Source organism: Notolepis coatsorum, assembly GCF_963971535.1.
Source record: "Notolepis coatsorum genome assembly, chromosome: 5".
NCBI lineage: Eukaryota > Metazoa > Chordata > Actinopteri > Aulopiformes > Paralepididae > Notolepis > Notolepis coatsorum.
The window spans coordinates 11,815,702-11,837,867 of NC_140169.1; the positions used below are offsets into that span (position 1 = coordinate 11,815,702).

The 22,166-nt window shown below is 43.5% G+C and overlaps 1 protein-coding gene across 1 annotated transcript in view; it reads right to left on the bottom strand.

Moving 5' to 3' along the window:
* LOC311228092 (exosomal polycystin-1-interacting protein-like) overlaps positions 1–19,280 on the bottom strand; it is a 41,762-nt gene extending 22,482 nt beyond the window's left edge. Inside the window, exons 1-2 of the mRNA XM_084314003.1 lie at positions 19,202–19,280; positions 18,202–18,352 (exon numbers count right to left, since the gene is read on the bottom strand). The gene's annotated coding sequence lies outside the window, so the exon portion shown is untranslated. The remainder of the gene's footprint in view (positions 1–18,201; positions 18,353–19,201) is intronic.
* Positions 19,281–22,166: the final 2,886 nt, after the last annotated feature.

The window sequence follows — 22,166 nt, forward strand, 5'->3', positions numbered from 1 at the left end:
TGGACTCTCATTGGCGAGGTGTAACGTGTGGGAGGCTCACACTACCCCCGCCATTTCCTGTCTCTGCTGTGCAGGCGTCCCCAACCGACTTGTAGGAGTCGCTGTCCACAACGTCCAGATTACCACCCATCGACTTCCACCCGCTAACTCTGCCAATTGAGTTAGTATGACGACTGGCCCAAGCCGGAGGCAACGCCGACACCCGGAGTCGAACCTGTGTATCTTGCGTTGGTGACAAGCGCAATGTCCGCTGCGCCACCCAGCCGCCTTACTCAAGTATTTCTGTAGTAGTTAGTAGTCCAGAGGTAGTATTTCCCCAGAAGGTGGTATGGCTTACAAATCCAGACGGAGCCATAGCCTGAAGCCTTATGTACAGTAGTACATATCCAAATTTCATAAAGATCCATTCAGAAATGAGTGATTAGGAGTGATTTTGATAAACTGTGTTCAAAGAAAAACTCAGTTTTCTCATAGACTTCAATTCATTCGGCTGCTTTTCTCTTCCTGTTTTCATGTTTTAGTTATTTTTTTGTTTTTTTATTTAGATCCCCATGTGGGGTATCATTGGAAAGCCACACTCATTGGCTACAACGATCCACAATAATCTTCGAGATCGGATCTAGATTGACGGAACTACTGTAGCCTGAGTCGGGAGTGGTATTTTGCGCAATACCATGTACTTTGCACAAGCCTCAAATACCGGCATGTAACTCGAGAACCGCTAAACAGATTTAGTCTGATTGTGTCGCTATCGACAGGCAACAAATAAGCCTTCAAATTCGATATATATATATTGTATTAGAAAATATGCACACCCGAGCCACTAGGGGTCGCCAAAGTGCAGGTTGCAAAAAGTCAGAAAAACTTCCCATATGTGGGACGTTGCATGCTAAGAGGTCCTTTGAGTATGGAAAAATATAAAAATATTCAGACCGAGGATGCAGAGTCAAAATACTGCATGAAATGAATACAAGTGAATGTCTATAGTGTTTCAGTGTATTCTGCGTGTGTGCAGGGAGACTGTCCCTAAACACTAGTGATGTGTCGTTCGCGGACGATCTGGTTCTTTTGAACAGCTCTTTGGTGGGAAGGAAGGGAACCGAATCACTGGGAGGAGAGCCGGTGTAGGTACCGGATATGGTCAGCCTCGAAGATCAGTTCAGGGTCCAAGTCACACAGCAAACGTCAATGTTTATCATGCTGTAGCCTACCAAGATCATGGCTGTACGTGGCTTCATGGCGATCAAATCTGTAGCTGTGTCAAACTAGCTTAATTAAGCCTAAATAAGACTTCCTGTGGAGAAGTTTAGCCTTCAAAATTAAAGTGCCAGGCCAATTCATTCATCACACATTAGCACACTAGCTAGCGTTAGCAAGCTGGCAGAAAAGCATAGCGGTGGGGCCATTGTCTAAAAATCTAGGAGTTTATTTGTGTCTGTGAACCTTTGTGCTAATTTTACACAAACTCAAGTGATGAACACAAGCAGTGTTTAATTTCTCATATATCGTTAATTCCATTCGGTCCATTTCACGTCAGCTAGTTCAGTCACTTAGTGACAGTTTTCTATGCAACTCAACTGAAAAACAGACCCTGAACTGATCTTCGAGGGTGACCATATCCGGTAAAAAACACCGGTCCTCTGGATGTGTGATTTAGAGCGACTCGTATCGTAGTGGTACCATGGTGACGGTGGGGCCATTGTCTCAAAATCAAAAGTCTCAGCTTTTGGGGAAATCTTTGTAAGTTGGTGTATTTTGATCAAGGACATTGTTAAGTTAAAATAAATGATGTGATTATTGAAAGAGTTTATGAAAATAAATTCCTAGGTGTAATAATAGACCATAAAATCTGTTGGAAACCTCACATAAAACATGTCCAATCTAAACTGTCAAGAAACATTTCAGTCATGAGTAAAGTAAAGCACATTCTGGATAGAAAATCACTCTACATTCTCTACTGTTCACTAGTTTGACCATATTTAAATGACTGTGCTGAAGTCTGGGGAAACAATTATAAGTCTACACTACAACCACCACTTTTTATACTCCAAAAAAGGGCCATAAGGATAGTTCACATTGCAGGTTATCGTGATCACACAAACATATTATTTTTAAAGTCAAAAACATTAAAGTTAAATGATCTTGTGGAATTTAAAACGGCACAATTAATGTGTGACGACCCCCACTCTACCTGCTAAATGGAGAGTCTGACTCACCAGGAAGCATGGTGGAGTGGGTGGCTCGTTAACTGTATGAGACTCACCTGTGCAGAGCAGAGCTGCCTGCACCTCAATATATGTGTCTCATTCTAATTCCCTGTCTGTCTGCTTTCTCCACTCCCAGGCACAGGTTGTACCAACACCCAAGCTGCATCCTTTAACATATTGTAACACGGATACTTACACCAAACACACACCACAGCATATCTATTCACTCATCCACACACTGCACTCACCACTGATTCTAATACAAAACATTCCAGTGTTCATGTGCTTATGCTTTTGTTTGTTTAGATAGGTTTAAATAAATCATTCTTTGTTAAATTGTTATCACGTGTGGACTCCCTATTTGTCATAAATTACCTGTTTGTGACAAATTGGGGGCTCAGTCCGTTTGTAGGGCCTTTTTGTAGGAGTTGGTGCATTTGTTTGTATTTGGCCTAGTGTGGTTGAATTTTGGTTGGATTCATGCTAGCATTTGGTATTTGTAGTTTGATTAGCATTTGGTATTGTGTATTTGGCTGGCATTTGTATTTAGGTTCATATGGGGACGATTTGTTTGGGCTCTGTCTGAGTACAGGAGGGCTATTTTGGAAAGTAATTAGGCTGCTTAATTGGGCTAGTGTCTAAGGTTTGCAGCTAGTATTTGTAGCCTGTTGGCTAGTGTTTGTTTGTAGCCTAATTATTTGTATGCCAGTGTTGGGGAGTTAGCACGTGATTTGTTCTTGGGGGTGTTGGTTGTGTGGGATTTGGGAGAGAGTAGCAGTTTGTTTGTGCAGATTTCTTGTAGTAGAGGTTTGTTATTTTGTTTTATTGTTTTGTTTTGGTTACAGTTTGTTTGGTTGTTATTGCTTGTGTTGTGGCTTTGGGGTTTGATGCCTTAAATAATACAGTCTGTGTGTTTTGGGAACCAAAAATCCCCAGGTAGGCGAAGAGGGCAGGTTTCCAATAGGGGGACTAGCCCCTTTCGTGACTTTCGGTTTGCAAGCCTGTGGCTTTTGTGACCGGAGTCACTTGCCCACCCGCCCCGATCACCCAGTAGCGAAACGACCAAGCGTCGTCAAGGGGCTCGCGGTGTGTCAAGAATACATCAGATCTGAATTTCAAAGATACCCAGCGTACAATATGGGTCTAACACAGCTTCACGATGGGGTCTGGAAGCTCGGAGTTGCTAATAAACAGTTTAAAACATTGTTACTCGACGAGTGGTATTTACAGACCGAACGTCCATCTCCGCCGTTGGTGTCACAGCGCATGCGCACCATGCCGCGTTCACGTTACTGGGAAGAAGCGGAAGAACCAGAGGACATCTCGTTGCTACAACTAGGAAGCCTTCACGCTTTGACTCTATATATATCTATGGATGAAACGCCCACATCCATACTTCGGCAATTCGTGACGCGAAGTGGGAGATATGGGGTCTATAAAATAATCCCATATGTCCTAGTAGGAATTACCACTAGGAGGCTGACGTGAATGGTTTTTCCCAGTCGGAAACTGGTTCTTCCGCTTCTTCCCAGTAACGTGAACGCGGCATGGTGCGCATGCGCTGTGACACCAACGGCGGAGATGGACGTTCGGTCTGTAAATACCACTCGTCGAGTAACAATGTTTTAAACTGTTTATTAGCAACTCCGAGCTTCCAGACCCCATCGTGAAGCTGTGTTAGACCCATATTGTACGCTGGGTATCTTTGAAATTCAGATCTGATGTATTCTTGACACACCGCGAGCCCCTTGACGACGCTTGGTCGTTTCGCTACTGGGTGATCGGGGCGGGTGGGCAAGTGACTCCGGTCACAAAAGCCACAGGCTTGCAAACCGAAAGTCACGAAAGGGGCTATAGGGGGACTTGTCTTGGTATTTTCTTTTTTTAGGCGGCCGCAAAAACGTAGGCAGAGACAGGCACTGGCATAGGCGCTTTTGTCCTCTCGGGAGCACGTCTCTGGCTCAGAGGAGTGGCTGTATAACAGGTACCTTTTCTGCCCAGAGTTCTAGTGCATAGATACCCCCTACAAGTAGTGGCACGAAGATTGAGGTTTTGAGGTAGTTGGTTAGTTAGTTAGGACCTGTAGTTAGTCAGGGTGGGGAGGTTCATTGGATCAGACTGTCTTATTATTGGTGTTCACGCTTCATGGTCCCGACATAAGTTTGGTTTGTTTGTAGCCACTGGTACATTATGGCCTCTGTTGTGGAGGACTTTGAGCAGTCACCATCAGTGGAACTGATTGATCAGTGTACTAAGGAGCAGTTGTTAGCGATTGCTGAGAAGTATGAGATTGAGATTCCTGTTAGACTGTCAAAAGTGGCGGTCAAGGCCAGTTTGAAGGCAGAGTTGGTGGAGAAAGGTGTTCTCAAGCCAGCTGGGGTACCGCCTCTCAGTTTTGAGCAGCAGAAGGAACTTTTGTTACTGCAGCAGCGTCAAGAGTTGGCTTTGGAGGAACTTAAGCAAAAGACTGAGCTTGCCAAAGTAGAGGTGCAAGCTCAGGTGCAGAATAGAAAGCTAGATTTGGTCGGAGCGGGAAAGTGGCTCAGTTCTGATGTTACTGATGGTACTGGGGATCCGTCTCAGGGGGGTAAATTTGACGTTTTACGTGAACTGCGTTTGCTTCCTCAGTTTAATGAAAAGGACCCCGATGTTTTTTTTTCATTGTTTGAACGTTTGGCAGATGCAAGGCACTGGAGTAGTGAGGATAGTTGTATGATGTTACAGTGTGTTCTCACTGGTAGAGCCCAGGAAGCGTACTCTGCGTTAAGTCCCACGGCCTGTAAGGTTTATGTGCGGGTGAAATCGGCAGTGCTTAAGGTGTACGAACTTATACCTGAGGCGTACAGACAGCGCTTCCGTACGTGGAAGAAGAGGGACAAACAGTCTCATCTTGAATTTTCACGGGATTTAGGTACCCAGTTTACCCGTTGGTGTGTAGCGTCTGGTGTCGATACCTTTGAACAACTCTCTGATCTGCTGGTATTAGAACAGTTTAAAAACTCTGTTCCTGTAAATGTGGCAACTTACATTACACAGCAGGGTGCGGTGACGCCGGGGGAGGCTGCAGCATTGGCACATGAGTATGTGTTGATTCACAAGGGTACCTTCGGTGGTTTAGCTATAGAAAAGGCTCATAGCAGAGAGACTTGTTCTCCTCGTCCAAAGTTTGGATCAGAGAGGAGGGGTGATTGTGACACACGGTATAGACAGCCACCTGCGTCTGACACACGGTATAGACAGCCACCGGCGTCTGTCAAAACATGTAACTACTGTAAGCGTTCTGGACATTGGAAGGATGAGTGCCCACTTCTTGGCTCGAGGGGTGGGTTTAAGGCACAAGTAAAACCTGCTCTGCTGGCCAATTCCCTCACCCAAAGGATGGTGTCACCATCGGTACCGTCTGCTAAGACCATAGGACAGACGTGCCTGGAAGAGTATGGTGCGTTTCTTTCTGATGGTTTTGTGTCTTTACAGGGCAGTGACGTTAGGGTGCCGGTCAAGATACTGCGGGACACTGGCTCAATCGATTCGTTTGTGCGTGAGTCGGTGTTGCCTTTTTCAATTGATTCTGACACAGGGGATGTTATCTTGATTCGAGGGATGGGGATGTCTGTGTTCCCTGTTCCTGTGCATAACATTTCTCTTGTTTCAGGTTTGGGGAATGGTGATGTGCAGATAGGTGTGCGTGCTGAGTTGCCTGTTTATGGAGTGGACATCATTTTGGGTAACAATCTGGCCGGGGTACGAGTGTGGGCCGATGGGCCTCTCCCTAATGTAGTCACCCAAAAGTCACCTAGTCCAACTTTGTTAGACACTTCATCTGATGTCATTGTGTATCCAGCCTGTGCCGTTACATGTGCCATGACAGCGGCGGGTGACACACGACGACAGGTGACAGGTGTTGAATCGTTCATGTGGGTTTGATTCTGCCTGAGCAACTCCAGTCCATGTCGAAGGCTGATTTGGTTGCAGAACAGGTTAATGATCCAGCTTTACGAGAACTGTTTGAGAAGGCCGTGCCGTTTGAAGACATAGGTAGCTCGGCGCAGGGATACTGTCTTCATGACGGTTTATTGTTTCGGAAGTGGATACCGCATGGGGATGCTTTCGTGGGTGACCCCATTTTTCAGTTTGTGGTACCATGCAAATTTCGTCCATTGGTGTTGCAGACCTGTCATGACAATGTAGCAGGGCATCAGGGAGTGAGGAAAACGTATGACCGTGCGCTGAGACACTGTTTTTGGCCCCGTTTAAAGCGTGATATATCCGCATATATCATAACGTGTCACACGTGTCAGTTAACTGGGAAACCGAGTCAGACCATCACACCGGCCCCGCTCTCTCCTATTCCTGCGGTTGATCAGCCATTTGAACATTTGATTATTGACTGTTGGACCATTACCGCGTTCCAAACAGGGACATTTGTATTTGCTTACGGTCATGTGTCAGGTGACCAGATACCCGGCAGCGTTTCCGCTTAGGTCAATAACGACAAAGTCTGTTGTTAAGGCGCTGACACAGTTCATTTCTGTGTTCGGGGTACCCAGGGTCATTCAGAGTGATCAAGGTGATCAAATACAAGTGATCCAATTTCACCTCACACATGTTTGCGGCAGTTCTCCGGCAACTGCACATCAGGCACAACAAAGCGTCAGCGTATCATGCCCAGTCTCAGGGAGCGTTAGAGCGTTTTCATCAAACGTTGAAGTCGTTGCTGCGCTCCTATTGTGTGGAGTTAGGGGGTGACTGGGAGGTGGGGCTGCCCTGGCTTCTATTGGCCTCCAGGGAGGTAGTCCAAGAGAGCACGGGGTTTAGCCCTAATGACCTGGTTTTTGGTCACAAAGTCCGTGGTCCCATGGCTGTGTTGAAAGACAGCTGGGACATGACAGAACCCCCTCGGAAATTGGTTGATTATGTCAATGGTTTCAGACGCAGGTTGTTTTTGTCTGTTGAGTGTGCGAAGGAGACGTTGGGGAGGTCTCGGGGAAAGATGAAGTCCCTTTATGATCGTCGCACTGAGCTTAGGCATTTTAAGGCTGGCGATCAGGTTTTGCTTTTACAGCCGGTAGTAACGTCTCCCTTTCAGGCAAAGTTCACGGGCCCTTACACTGTTGTGCGGCGGGTGTCTGACCTGAATTATGTTATTGCCAAAGGCAGGAGGGCAAATAGGGTGTGTCATGTGAACCTTTTAAAACCCTACTACTCTGGCCGTGCTGAAGGGGGGGTGAATGATGGGGAGACTGAGAAGGTTTCTCTTTGTACCACTACAGTGGACAGGTCCACCTCTCCAGTAGCCGGCCCTGAGGAAGGAGTAAACCCGGATGTGGTGTTGCAGGGGCGGTTGAAAAATTCAGAGTCATTGGGGAGGTTGGATGTGATTTTGGCAGATTTGGATGACTCGAAGCGTGTTGAGTTAATAGCTCTGATTAACCGTTATCCTGCTTTATTTTCAGATGTACCCTCACGCACACATCTAATTGAACATGATGTGGATGTGGGAGAGGCAGCCCCAATAAAGCAGCGCTTCTATCGTGTCTCACCCGAGAAACGCAAGCATTTGGACAATGAGGTTCAGTATATGTTGGACAACCAAATTGCCGAATCATGTTCGTCAAGTTGGGCGTCGCCTTGCCTGTTGGTCGGTAAACCCGACGGAAGCTATAGACCATGTACTGACTTTCGTAAAGTGAATAACATTACCAAACCAGATGTGTTTCCTCTTCCCCGCATGGAAGACTGTGTAGATCAGGTGGGATCGGCTACTTACGTGAGTAAGTTTGACCTTTTAAAAGGTTATTGGCAAGTCCCGCTGTCTAAGCGTGGCCAGGAGGTTTGCGCTTTTATCACTCCCTCTGGGTTGTACAAATACTTGGTTATGCCGTTTGGTCTTCGAAACGCCCCCGCTACTTTCCAGCGCCTTATGAACAAAGTAGTGGCTGGTCTGGATGGGTGTGCCGTCTACCTGGATGATGTGGTGGTCTACAGCGTCACATGGTCTGAACACCTTCAGCGTATCCGGGCACTGTTAAAAAAATTGGTCTGGGCACGGTTGACTATTAACTTGGCCAAATGTGAATTTGCAAGAGCCACTGTCACCTATTTAGGAAAGGTGGTCGGTCAGGGCAGCGTACGCATGGTTCAGGATAAAGTTGTGGCTATTGTAAATTATCCCCCTCCAGCGACAAAAAAGGATTTGATGCGTTTTCTGGGTTTAGTGGGCTATTATCGGAGTTTTTGTCGCAACTTCTCATCCGTAGTAGAGCCGTTGACTAACTTGTTGAGGAAGGACTCCAAGTATGTCTGGTCAGGCAGATGCCAAGTGGCATTTGAAAATGTGAAGGCCCTATTGTGCTCTGAACCTGTGTTAACTGCTCCACGTTTAAATGACTCCTTTTCATTACAGGTGGATGCCTCCAACGTGGGGGAAGGGGCAGTCCTCCTGCAGGCGGATGTGCATGGAGTGGATAAATCGGTGGCCTTCTTCTCGAGGAAATTTAACACCTACCAACTTAACTACTCAGTTATCGAGAAGGAGGCGTTATCACTGATTTGGGCGCTCCAACATTTTGACGTGTATCTGGGGTCAGGGGTGACTTCCCTGGTGGCGTACACGGATCATAATCCTTTGACCTTTTTAAAGTCCCTCCAAAATCCCAACCAGAGGTTGATGAGGTGGGCTTTGTTTTTACAGCCCTATTCTTTGGACATTCGTCACATTAAAGGGTCTCAGAATGTGATTGCGGACGCATTGTCCCGCATACCCTAAGTTGGTCCCATGAGGATACCTTGTTTTGCCTCTCTATCTGTTCCCCAATCCCTACTGTCTCCTGCTCTCTTATATAGCTTCTTAGGGCCCTATGTTGCTGAGAGCGGAGGCAGGATGGTGAGGGGAATGGGTGAAGGGTAAAACAATGTTTATTTTTTATTTGAATATAGGGGACAAAATATTGTGTTACTTAAGTTTATGTATGGATTTAGTTTGGTTAGTCACTTGTATGTAAAAATGTGATTTGTTAATAGGGAAGAACCCTTTTCTTTAGGGGGGGGGGTGTGACGACCCCCACTCTACCTGCTAAATGGAGAGTCTGACTCACCAGGAAGCATGGTGGAGTGGGTGGCTCGTTAACTGTATGAGACTCACCTGTGCAGAGCAGAGCTGCCTGCACCTCAATATATGTGTCTCATTCTAATTCCCTGTCTGCTTTCTCCACTCCCAGGCACAGGTTGTACCAACACCCAAGCTGCATCCTTTAACATATTGTAACACGGATACTTACACCAAACACGCACCACAGCATATCTATTCACTCATCCACACACTGCACTCACCACTGATTCTAATACAAAACATTCCAGTGTTCATGTGCTTATGCTTTTGTTTGTTTAGATAGGTTAATAAATCATTCTTTGTTAAATTGTTATCACGTGTGGACTCCCTATTTGTCATAAATTACCTGTTTGTGACAAATGTATAAAGCAAAAGGTCATGTACTTCCAGGAAACATTCAAGAACTGTTCTTTGATGGGGAGGGGGGTTATAATCTGAGGGGAGAACTCAATTTAAAAGTGCTTACTGTACGCACTACCATGAGAAGACATTGCATCTCAATATGTGGAGTGAGAACAGTCTGAGGCTACGTTTAGACGAGCGTTTTGTGAACAGAAACCGCAAAAGTCATCTTGCGGTTTCACTTTAAATTTTACGTTTAGACAAGCGTTTTGGGGTGGAATTCTCCGTGCAGACGACGCTGTAACGACGGAGCCCCGCTGTCACACGATTGGCGCATATGTCACATGACGTGCTGTGAAGACCCGCCATACTCTGCCTCTGATTTGCAGACTGTGGATGGGGAATGTGATTGGACCAAAGCAGAGTCACTCGCAGACAGTGGGTCCACTCACGCCGCGGGACAGATTCTTGTGTATTTAACCCTTTCACTGCCACACGACAGCCGGTTGTGTGATAGTAAAGGGTTAACCTTCTGTCGTGTGGCAGTGAAAGGGTTAAAAGTACTGCCAATGTAGCCTTCAGGTGATCTCCGTTGATATAAAGTCAGACATACTTGCTTTGTTTACGTCTCGGCTACTGGCGCATACCTGCTACCTGTGACGTAAGCAGTACGCGCGACCAGAGCCGTGACAACCCTTTCGTCATCGTTTTAACAGATTTATACGGTTTAACAGTTTAGACGAGAGCGCAAAGCTTTTGCGTTTCTAGGAATTCCACCCTGGAAGGTAGTCTCACTTTTTTGCGGTTTCACCCCGTAAAAACGCAGTTTCCGTATAAACGAAAGGCACATCCGAAAAAATATTTTTGCGGATTCACCTGCTAGCGTTTCCGTCTAAACGGGGCCTGAATGTGGTGCTAAAGCAATGTCCAAACATGAGACAATTCAAACTGATGTATAAGGAAATGATGTTCACGAGGTACAGGGATGAGGAAGGGACTTGATATTCACGCCGGGTGTTTACATTTTTATTTTATTTCTTTTATGTTTTACATATATATATATATAATTTTTTTTGTTTTGCATATATATATATATATATATATATATATATATTTTTTTTTTTTATGTTTTAAAATAGTACACTCATTTGAGTAGTGGAAAAGGGGTAGGATTAAATAAGTGTATACTTCTTCCTACTCCTTTTCGAACATGTACTGTAAATTGAGTTGTGTTTTGCTTTTGTTATTGTTTGTTTGTATTCATTCATGCATGTTCGAAATAAAGATTTCAAATAAAAAAAAATAAAGGCAGCACATGGTGATTGGAAACAGAGCAGCATCTCATTAAGCCTATGTTATCTACTTGTGACCTGCTGGAGTAAAGATGACTATGACTTTTGAGGAGATCAGCAAAGTGGTAAAACAACAAGTTGACATCATGGAACTAATGAAGGAGGTTCGTGAGTTGAAAGCTACAATCAACCGGGGGGGACCAGAAGACCGAACTGATTGAGGTTTGAGACAGTACTTGGAACAGTACTCTCGTGCTGATGACCTTATCATCACTGGGCTGGAAACCAAACATTGCAGCTAGGCCAGAGATACAGCCGGTGACCGACAAGGAACTGTACACTATAGACGCACCACCTGAGGAACTGTACACTATAGACTACTAGAGCAACAAGTGGTTCAATACATGAGCAGTAAGAACATTCCCTTAGAGAGCCAGCACATCTCAGCTTGTCACATTCTCCCAAGCAAGGACACAAAAAAAAACAAGACCACGATTGTAGTCAAGTTTGCCAATCTAAAGCATAAGGTTGAAGTATTGAGACAGTCCAGAAAACTTAAAGGTACTGGAGTGTATATGAACGAGCACCTAACGAAGAATAATTATGAAATAGCTTGGAATGGCCGTGCCCCTCAGAAAGCAAAACAAGATTCAAGCAACCTGGACAAGAAATGGAAAAGTGTTTATAAAGTTAAACGGACCACCAGAGCAAGCCAGGGTGGTTGTGGTAAGAAATCGAGAAGCATGCAGCTGCAGAGCCGCAGAGCAGCGCTCTCAGGACCGCGCTGTGAGCCGCGCTCTGGGGACCGCTCAGCAGCGCCACCCACCCAATGGCTGAATTGGAGTATTGCGGCTCTGCAGCTGCATGCTTCTCAACATTCTCGAAAAGTATATATAAAGTATATATTTTACTCATACAGTATGTACATCCTCTGGCCTGAGTATTGCGACTGGACTTGTTTGGAGTATTGCAGCGAAAACAATCTAAAGTAGTAACGTTACGTTAGCATAACTAAATATTATGTTTAATGTAAATATACATACTGGATATGAACAGCAGTATTATAGGCCTACAGCAGTATTGTACAGCAGTATTGTACAGCCAGCAATATTATACATTATTATACATGACTATTCTATGCAAGTAGGCTATGTCTAAGCTATTTTACAATATTATACATGAACTATGTGCAATTATGCATAATACTACATACAGGCACGTTGGAAGGGGGGGGGGGGGGGGTGCGGGGGGTGCTGCAGCACCCGCCCTCAGATATTGCAAAGAATTAAAAAAAATTAAAATATATATAATTTCTTTTTTTATGACAGTATTTATATATTTGTATATTATATACTGTAACTGTATAACTGTAACAATGTATATTATAAGTTTATCCTGCTCAAAGCACTTCACCATTTTAATATTGTGTGTATTGAGCCGTACTGTATTGTAGCCATTCTCCAATCTGTTAAATAAAGTTTTCATTCATTACACTACTGTACGTACACAATCATACGTGTAAAACCGACAAGATTGCAGCAGAGTAGATTTTCGAGTGATGACAGACTGTCACAGACTGATTGAATGACAGGTGAAACAACTAATTGTATTCACCTCCCGTCTCCCGCCCTTCCCACGAACCACTGAGCTACTGTGATACAGTAATTTTTTTTAATTTCTTTTTTTTATAAATGGAAATGTATGGTTGAAACATGCAAACGTTCAAACGCACACACACTAATAAGCATTGGAGGCTTTTAACCAGGGCCGGACTGGGGAAATCATTCAGGCCAGGAAATATAGTGCAAAATATAGCCCCAGTCAGGCCACTTTTTAAGCAGGGGGTCTGGGGGTCCCCCACCAGGATTTTCTTTGTTACAAAGACTTCATTTCCTGCATTCTGGTGCAGGAATTCTTTTATTTGTACCCTTTAAATGCCAGTGTTTGTGATGGCATCACAAATTATTGTTAAAAAACAGGCTAGCATATGTATGATTAGCAACAACACAGATTTTATGGATTTTCAGTTTTTTTGTAATTGATAAATATAATATTTTATTCAACTTCAGCCCTGATTATAACACCACATATTCATTTTATAACCCTTTAAATGCCAGTGTGTGTGATGGCATATATTTGCAATATATCAAATGCAAAGTAGATTTTTCTGGGGGGATTATTACAGGCTAGCATGTGTCAATGATTAGCAGTTTTTTGTAAGGGTCCCGCCTCCACCAATCAAATGCGGCTCCCTTTGTGTGTGTGTGAGAGCAAGAGAGAGAGAGAGAGAGATAGTTCTCCAACTTGTGTGAGTTGCAGTGATCTCCTGGTTGTTCCCCACCTAGATTATCTAACTATTGCGCTGCTGCAACTAGAAACACTGGCCTGGCCTGCTTCTAAGTTCAGTGGCCTGACTGCGATATGTAGGCGGCTGTTAACTTCATTCATCAAGGATGCTCACAACGAGACCGCACAATTTGACATCATGCCATATCACTATGTCTACAGACGGTATGAATTAATGTTGCTGAATTAAAGAATTAATAATTAAAACGTGCCCGACGCGCCTGCTTTTTGTTCATTCATTGGAGGAGATCCACAAAGCTTGAGTTACATTCAGTTATTTTACAGCTGGTGACTTAACTCACGCTACAACGTCTACAATGTCTACAGACTATGAATTAATGTGGCTGAATTAAAGAATGAATAAATCAAACGTGTCAAATCACATTTGATGAAAAAATGCGCTGTTTACCGTGTGGTAAGAAGGCCACCGCTTTAAAGAATAGGGATACATGGCAGTGTTTGCAGGGCTCAAACTATATTTTATATCATAGCAATGGATATAAAACTATTGCTCATTTGACATCGAGTATCTATCGTTCAATTTGTGAAAAAGAAATAATTATTTCATCCACACATTCCCGTTTTATACCGTGGTGAAAATGAGTATAGTTTCAATGTAATCCTGTGTAATCCCAGGAAACGACGCTATGCAGCGTTTAGTGCATTTCACTAAAAACGTGCCATTTCTCGCCTGTATCAACAATCAATCTGAAATCAACGCTATATTATCAGTATTATGTTTCATCATGAATGCATGAAAGGGCGGGGGGGGGGGGGGGGGGGGGTCGTTTTTCCATGCTTTGATCGCCACCAACGCAATATGTTACACACACACATTACACACATACGTTCGGATCGCGGGGAAGGGATTCTTCTATCAATGCAAGATTGATACCCATATAGCCCTTACCTTGACTAGGATGAGCTCCAAAAAGAATATTCCAATTATCTGATCGCCATTCCAAGTATTGATGTCGATCATGTTGCCAACATAATCCACCAAAGAACATGAACCGGGAGTGCTTGATTCTCCTCAATCCATGCATTATAAACGCTTGTCCTGCCCGACAAGGAAAACCCGGACCGGACTTTTTAGATAGACGCACAGCCCAAGCCAGAGAGTTTCCAAGGATGTGCAATACCGGCCGCAAGGCGGCGGTATTGGACGTTTGCGATCTCAGACCCATTCCCAATGATAACACAGGCTCCCTCGATGGATTATGAATGGAAATAGCGAATAAAAGAAATAACGATAGAAAACTTGTAACTTTTCTCGGGTTTGGCGCCCAAGCATTGGTGAGTTAACCCGACTTATCTCAGGTCGGGCGTCCAATGAGTTAAAGATGGACCTTTCAAACTACAATTGGGATGAGGTGTATGTTGACGATCCTATTCAGGCATATGATGCATTTTTGTTGACGTTCACAGAGCTACTGTAACTGTATACAACAAACACTGTCCTATTAGACATTCCAGCGACCTTCTACCTCATACTGGACATGAGCACCACCGGTCCCATGGAACAGCTTCATACCACCTTCTGTCTGACCTGCAGCGTCAAACCTTACCTGGGCCCTATTCCCCGTACCTGGTTCAACTAAGTCGATCAAGAGTCACATTATCCAGATTCAGTTAACCCGATGTTTGAAGCCGGGATTTTCCTGTTCCTCGAAGGTGGATTCAGTCTCGTTAACTCAAACCAGACTTGAGACCCAGGATAAGTGCGCGCGGCCGCTTCATTTGAAAAGCCAGCACGTATCGATAGCAGAGATCCTGATTCTCTAGCGGCATTGATTGATTAATTGATTTAAAACTTTATTAACATATTGCAGTACGGCTCAATCGCCTCGCCCGACAAGTTAAATGCGTTATCTATAGGCAAATTTTAAGTCCCTCATTACCTCAATCAATCAGATTATATTTCTTTAAACTTGCCTGCTGGATTGAATAATCAAATGAGATCTTGCTAGCGAAAATAATTAGTTAAACTGTTATACAGAATAACGATACGGCTCTCTTACCCATTGATTGATGCATGGTCGATCTTTTACTTATCTCCACTGTGGTGTAACGGGTTCTTCTTTTGACTTTCACGCAGACGACCGGGGTTCGAAACCTAGTCTTTTCCTTCTTTTTGCAATATAGGAATAATTCAATTTGGTGCACGTTGAGAGCTATATAAAGAATGACATCCTCAATGCATGTAGATTTATAATATTTTAACTTAAAACTAGGCTACCTTTGCGTATAATCATTAATATTATATTCCAAAAAATTATATTGGAAACACGGGGTTTCGAACACCGGTCACCGGGTTGCCAGGATTGAGCACTACCGCTGCGCCACTGTGCCAGATGGGATAAATTCATTGTTTATACATTAATGAACGAGAGACCTGTGTTTAGAATATTCTTTGATTTGTTGTTGTTGCACCGAGCGAGCGCCACGGTATATAACGTGCATTATTTAGGACAAAGTGAATTTAGTATCAGCATTTTGGGTATATTTTACATTTCAAAAGCCCCCTCTGGAAGAATGGAGCACAAAAACGTAATTCAGAATGGTATAATGCAGATCCTAGACTGTGGGAATAATTTCAGGAAACGCGCTGTCACTTCTTTGCGGGGGCGTGGCGATGGTTCATCCGGCTAACTTGAACTTAAACCCTGCTCTCGACCAGGCTCAAACTTTTGGATCTGTTGTCATGGTGATTTGGACAATCCAGGTACGGGGAACGGGAAAGTCCGGCTTAAGTCAGACTTCACCGAAAGTTATCCGGCTAACTCAGTTATCCAGGTACGGGGAACGGGGCCCTGCTCTGCCTCGACCTATTCTGAGTGATTTCTCCTGCCCCCCCGGGGCATATGACCCTGAGCCATCGTCTTGTATCTCATCCTGTATACGCTTGCAGTAGTTCTTCTTAAAATGTCTAGGGGTAATTAGTTATTGATCAGAAATTAACATTAAAACAACATATTAACTATATTCAAGGAAACATTTCTAAGTCGGTAGCAATCCTGTATAATGGTAAGGATATATTAAACTATAAGGCCTTGTACATAATTTACTGCTCACTTATACTTCCTTACTGTGTGGAAGTATGGGGGTCGACATTTAAAAACACGTAAACCCAATAGTCTTTCTGCAAAAGCAGGCTGTTCTGAGCCTTTATAAGGCTGGTTACTATGACCACACAAAACCACTACACTGTTTATAAAGTCTTGTTTATTATAAAATTGTGCAAATAATGTATAGAGCTAAAGCAAAGTTACTCCTGGATGGTGTGCAAAGGTTTTTTTCAATACAGGAAAGAAAATATGATTTGTGAGACGTTTGTAAAGTTCAAAAAGCTAAGAAAGGGATTAAAAGGAGATGTATTTCTATTGTTGGGGTTAACTTGTGGAACAATGCTGATATACATTTAAGATTACAAATGTGAATATATAATATATTTTTTATTATTATTATTATTTCTGTTTGAGTCTTCATTTGTTAAGGACAGGCATGTATAAGCATCATGCTTCAGCCTGTACCTTTTCAGTAACTGCCAGAATCAAAGATTGTTGAATGATTGTGCATATTGTTTTGTGTGTGATGACTGAATACAACTATTACTACTAAAAAAAATGACTACTACTACTACAATTATAAGTCTACTATCAATTAGGTAAGTCTACATTTGTATATGGTGTGATAGCCTAAACAACCAGAACATCAGACCAAAACGAAACAATATAAACAAAGTGCAAGTCCAAGGAGGGCTATTTTACCTAGAGGTCGCTGGTTGACAACATTACAGATTCTACCTTTAAAGTGGTAATCGGCAAGATTACCTAAATGTTTTGGTTTGTTTTGGCAATGTCTAATGGTGATACATGGCTATTGCTGTTGCGGTTTATTTTGCACTGTACTTGCTTTCCGTCTTGACAGTTCATGCTAATTACTTGGTTTGTCTTTTATTTACTCGAAACAAATGTAAAACGCATCACTTCCTGTGTGTTGCCGGGTGATTTTCCCGGGAACGTCCCACCAGACACCCATCTTTAGAACAGCGAATGTAGCAAATGTGAATGCATTCATGAACTGAATATTACCTAGATGGATAATTATTATCTCAATCAGCGATAGAGAGTAGCTAAACGGATTTATCAACTGTTACTTAACCATCTCAAGTCTCAGACTGATGTCTCAGTTCAGGGAAATCCTCTTCCAGAATGGCTTCTATTTAGCTTCCCAATGAACACATTCAGTAAATAACTATCCGTTTAACTATCAGTAAAATAATAATATAATTCTTTTTGCACATAATGTCACACACATCCAAAAACTCTAAACCATTTTGCACACATGCATTTAGTTTGGCAGTTACTGAGAGTAAATTAGTTTGAATATGGCCACCAATGATGTCATTGGGGACATTGAACCCTTGTGTTGTGTTAATTATAGCTCAATGAAATTATAAGACGAGGAATTGCTATTGCTATTTCATCTACACACCATTTCATTGAGCTGTACTTAACACAACACAATGATTCATTGTCCCCGATGACATCACTGGTGGCCATATTCAAACAAATGTACTATCTATTGTTAGTTTTTGGATGTGTGCGAAATTATATGCCAAATAAATCAGCATTGTTTTTTTGGCGAAGTGCACCTTTAACTAAATACATGCAGATGTGTAATCGGTGTGTTGAAAAGCAACACGTCACTGTTAATAGCAACACAACTTATGTTATTCCACACACATGCTTAATGAGAGTGTACACACTAACAATGATTAATAATACCGTAGGAACTACTGAAGAATGTGTTTGTCGTGTTTAACCTTTTTATTTCCCACAGTGACATATGCGCTGCTGTACTCTGTGTGAATGTACATGCTGTACTTGAGTTGCGTACTTACCGGAGGGTGCACTATCGGTCAAGGCGGCATGCTGCTGTGTGCACTCTGTGTTCAGACCGACTCAGCCCGTCTCCCCCCCTGAGAGAGCAGGACGGGGCAGCAGCGGCTCCACATCTGCTGGCAGATCCACTGGAAGTCCTGGGGCCCGAGTCTGAGAACCCAGAGAGAAACACACACACACACACACACACACACACACACACACACACACACACACACACACACACACACACACACACACACACACACACACACACACACACACACACACACACACACACACACACACACACACACACACACAGGCATGGAGAAAAGAGAGGGAGGGAGAGAGAGAGAGGTCAACAGAGAAGTATAGATAGATAGATAGATAGATAGATAGATAGATAGATAGATAGATAGATAGATAGATAGATAGAGAGAGAGAGAGAGAGAGAGAGAGAGAGAGAGAGAGAGACAGACAGACAGACAGACAGACAGACAGACAGACAGACAGACAGACAGACAGACAGACAGACAGACAGACAGACAGACAGACAGACAGACAGACAGATAGATAGATAGATAGATAGATAGATAGATAGATAGATAGATAGATAGATAGATAGATAGATAGATAGATAGATAGATAGATAGATAGATAGATAGATAGATAGATAGATAGATGGATGGATGGATGGATATACAGACAGACAGACAGACAGACAGACAGACAGACAGACAGACAGACAGACAGACAGACAGACAGACAGACAGACAGACAGACAGACAGACAGACAGACAGACAGACAGATAGATAGATAGATAGATAGATAGATAGATAGATAGATAGATAGATAGATAGATAGATAGATAGATAGATAGATAGATAGATAGATAGATAGATAGATAGATAGATAGATAGAGAGAGAGAGAGAGAGAGAGAGAGAGAGAGAGATAATAAAGAGATGGAGAAAGGCCGATATATCAAACGAGAGGAAAGGAGTGAGAGAAGACTTACTTTCTGAACATGAGCTAGTTGCAGAAATCTTCACTGTTGACATAACGGACGCTCTGCCCATTTTCCCCGCATGTCCCGCTTTCCCTCTCTCTCCCTTTTCCCCTTCTCGTCTCTTTTTTCCCACTCTCCCTCCCTCCTTCCCTCCTTCCCTCTCTCCTCCCCCTCTGACTCCTTGCCCCTCCTTTCCAAGTCGGTGATTTACAACAGTCTGTGTCTACACAGCGCCCTCTTCTGGGAGAAGAGACTACCTGCCCACCAGACTGTAGTGGCTAATTCAATGACTCCATTGTCATTTGGGGGGAAAAAACTACTTGGGATATTTCTTAATTAGCACGTGGATGAACACACAGTGATGTGGTCAACGAAATGAATTCAAGACGAAGGGTATAAACCTACATGTGTAATTGATTTGTTATTTACTAGCTTTTTTAAGATGTATTGCTTGGAACAATACTTTCAGTGGTTATTGTTGTGGCTTTTGTTGTGGTGGTTGTTGTTGTTGTCTTGGTTGTTGTGGTGATGGTTGTTGTTGTCTTTGTAGATGTGATTGTTGTTCTGGTGGTGGTTGTTGTTGTCTTTGTTGTTGTGGTGGTTGTGTTTTTGTTGTCTTTGTTGTTGTTGTGGTGGTTGTTGTAGTAGTTGTTGTGCTTGTTTGCTTGTGTATCATCTCTGGAGTGCAGTGTGTGGTGTGTGTGTGTGTGTGTGTGGGGGGGGGGGGGGGGGGGGGGGGCGGGGGGGGTAGGAGTTAGGGGTTAAGACTGAGATTAAAGATAGGATTATGGAATGATAAGGAATGAATGCAAAAATTGCACTACGTCCATGGAAAAGGCGATGAAAATAAAGGTATGGCTTCCTTATGCATAAAAGACAGAACAGTCTGTTTACTTTACTGATAACTACATCACTGTGTAACAGGGTTAGTTTTGTATTCACTTGCCACTGTATGAATATGCTGTTGTGATGTATTTTCCTATTGGTTGGGAATTTGCCCTCTTGTAGATAGTGGGAGGAGTCACCCTATTCCTCCTCCCAGTGTGGTTTTGCTCTATAAGCGGTAGGTCATGTTAAAAGTACTGTTCTGTAATTACATTTTCTAAGTTGTAAAGGTTAATTTATGAAATTATCTGGTAGAATATGATACGTATAATGTTAAGCTCAGTGGTGCAGTCGTAATATGGGAACTGGTAACACGCCACGCACGCGCACGCGCGTACTTAGCGCACAACGAATGGATAGAGCGCATCTTTGTGCGCGCGTACTGATCATCTAGTAACACGACGTGTAACCGTGTGTGACCACGACTGCACCACTGGTTAAGCTACAAGGAAAACAAGACACTGGTGTGTTTGAGCTACATGAAGGTTTTACTGTACGAGTAAATTGTCAGCTGTCTACTTAGCAGGTTGTCCTACCATTGTAATATACTGTAATAATTGCTTCATGTAACTCATGGATAATGAGGGTATTTGTATTTATTTTATTATTGTAACTGCATTCACCCATTCACTCACACATGGCAACCATGCAAGGTACCAACCTGCATATTGGGAGCAAACTTATGGGTAGGATGGGTTAAGTGTCTTGCTCAAGAAGTGTCTAGAAAAGTGCTATATAAATAATATAATGATCATTCATTCATTCATTGATAAACCCCTAGCCCTGTTTGCAGTGCTTGACATTAACTTTTTGACTCACCAGCCACTGTGGCTAGTGGTTTTCCAAAGTCACTAGACACACAGCATTTTCACCAGCCAAAAAAAACATACATACACTCTATCCAAATATCCAGTTTGTTTTTATAGTGTAAAGTTTGGCTACTTGAGACAGAGAGAGACTCTCATTACGCGCGTGACGCAAGTAAGCGCGCACTGCGTTCCGAGAGAGAGAGAAAGAGACTCTCATTACGCACGACGCAAGTAAGCTTGCACTGCTTTCCGAGAGAGAGAGAAAGAGACTCTCATTATGTGCAACGCAAGTAAGTGCGCACTGCGTTCCGAGAGAGAGAGAGAAAGAGACTCTCATTACGCGCAACGCAAGTAAGCTTGCACTGCTTTCCGAGAGAGAGCGAGAGAGAGAAAGAGACTCTTCACTATACGACTCTAAAACTCTCAAAGTAGCTGGTAAGAGTGACAGACAAGAGTTACACGCCACTGCCGAATTCTACCCGCATTTGGCGGGTGGCGGGTGTTAATGTCAAGCCCTGCCTGTTTGCAACTTACCAATGCTGATGTTGATCAGTAGAGTTTAGTTAGTCTGCTAACTAAAATCTACTCCACAGTGCACACATTTCAGTTTCCTTCAGTCAGTGCGCACACTGCACAGACAGGAGCTTGACCACAATGACTTTGCATCGGTTTGTCCCCACCAGACTGGTTGACAACCTGATCGATCTGGGTCTGAGCTCCGCCCTGAGCTCCTGGATCCTGAACTTTCTGAGTGACATGATTAGGCGGTCAGGGTGGAGGGTCATACCTCCAACTCAATCACCCTGAGCATCGGGTCCCCCCAGGGCTGTGTTCTCAGCCCCCTGCTGTATTCACTCTACACACATGACTGTGTGGCCAAGTTCAGCTCCAACTCCATAGTGAAGTTTGCGGACGACACAGTGGTGGTGGGGCTGATCTCTAACAACGACGAGAAGGCCTACCGGGAGGAGGTTGATATACTGGCACGCTGGTAAAACCAAGGAGCTGATTGTGGATTTTAGGAAAATACAGCAGGGGACACATACGCCACTGTGGATAAATGGGGCTATCGTGGACAGGGTGAGCAGTTTTAAGTACCTGGAAGACAACACACAGACTCTGTGGTAAAAAAGGCAAAACAGCGCCTCTATCACCTGAGACAATGGACCTATCTCAAACTAGGGCTGGGCGATAAAACGATAACGATAACTATCGTGATAAATTATTTCCTCGAAATAAACATGAAACGTGGTCGCAAAGTTTCGATATATCGATTTTCC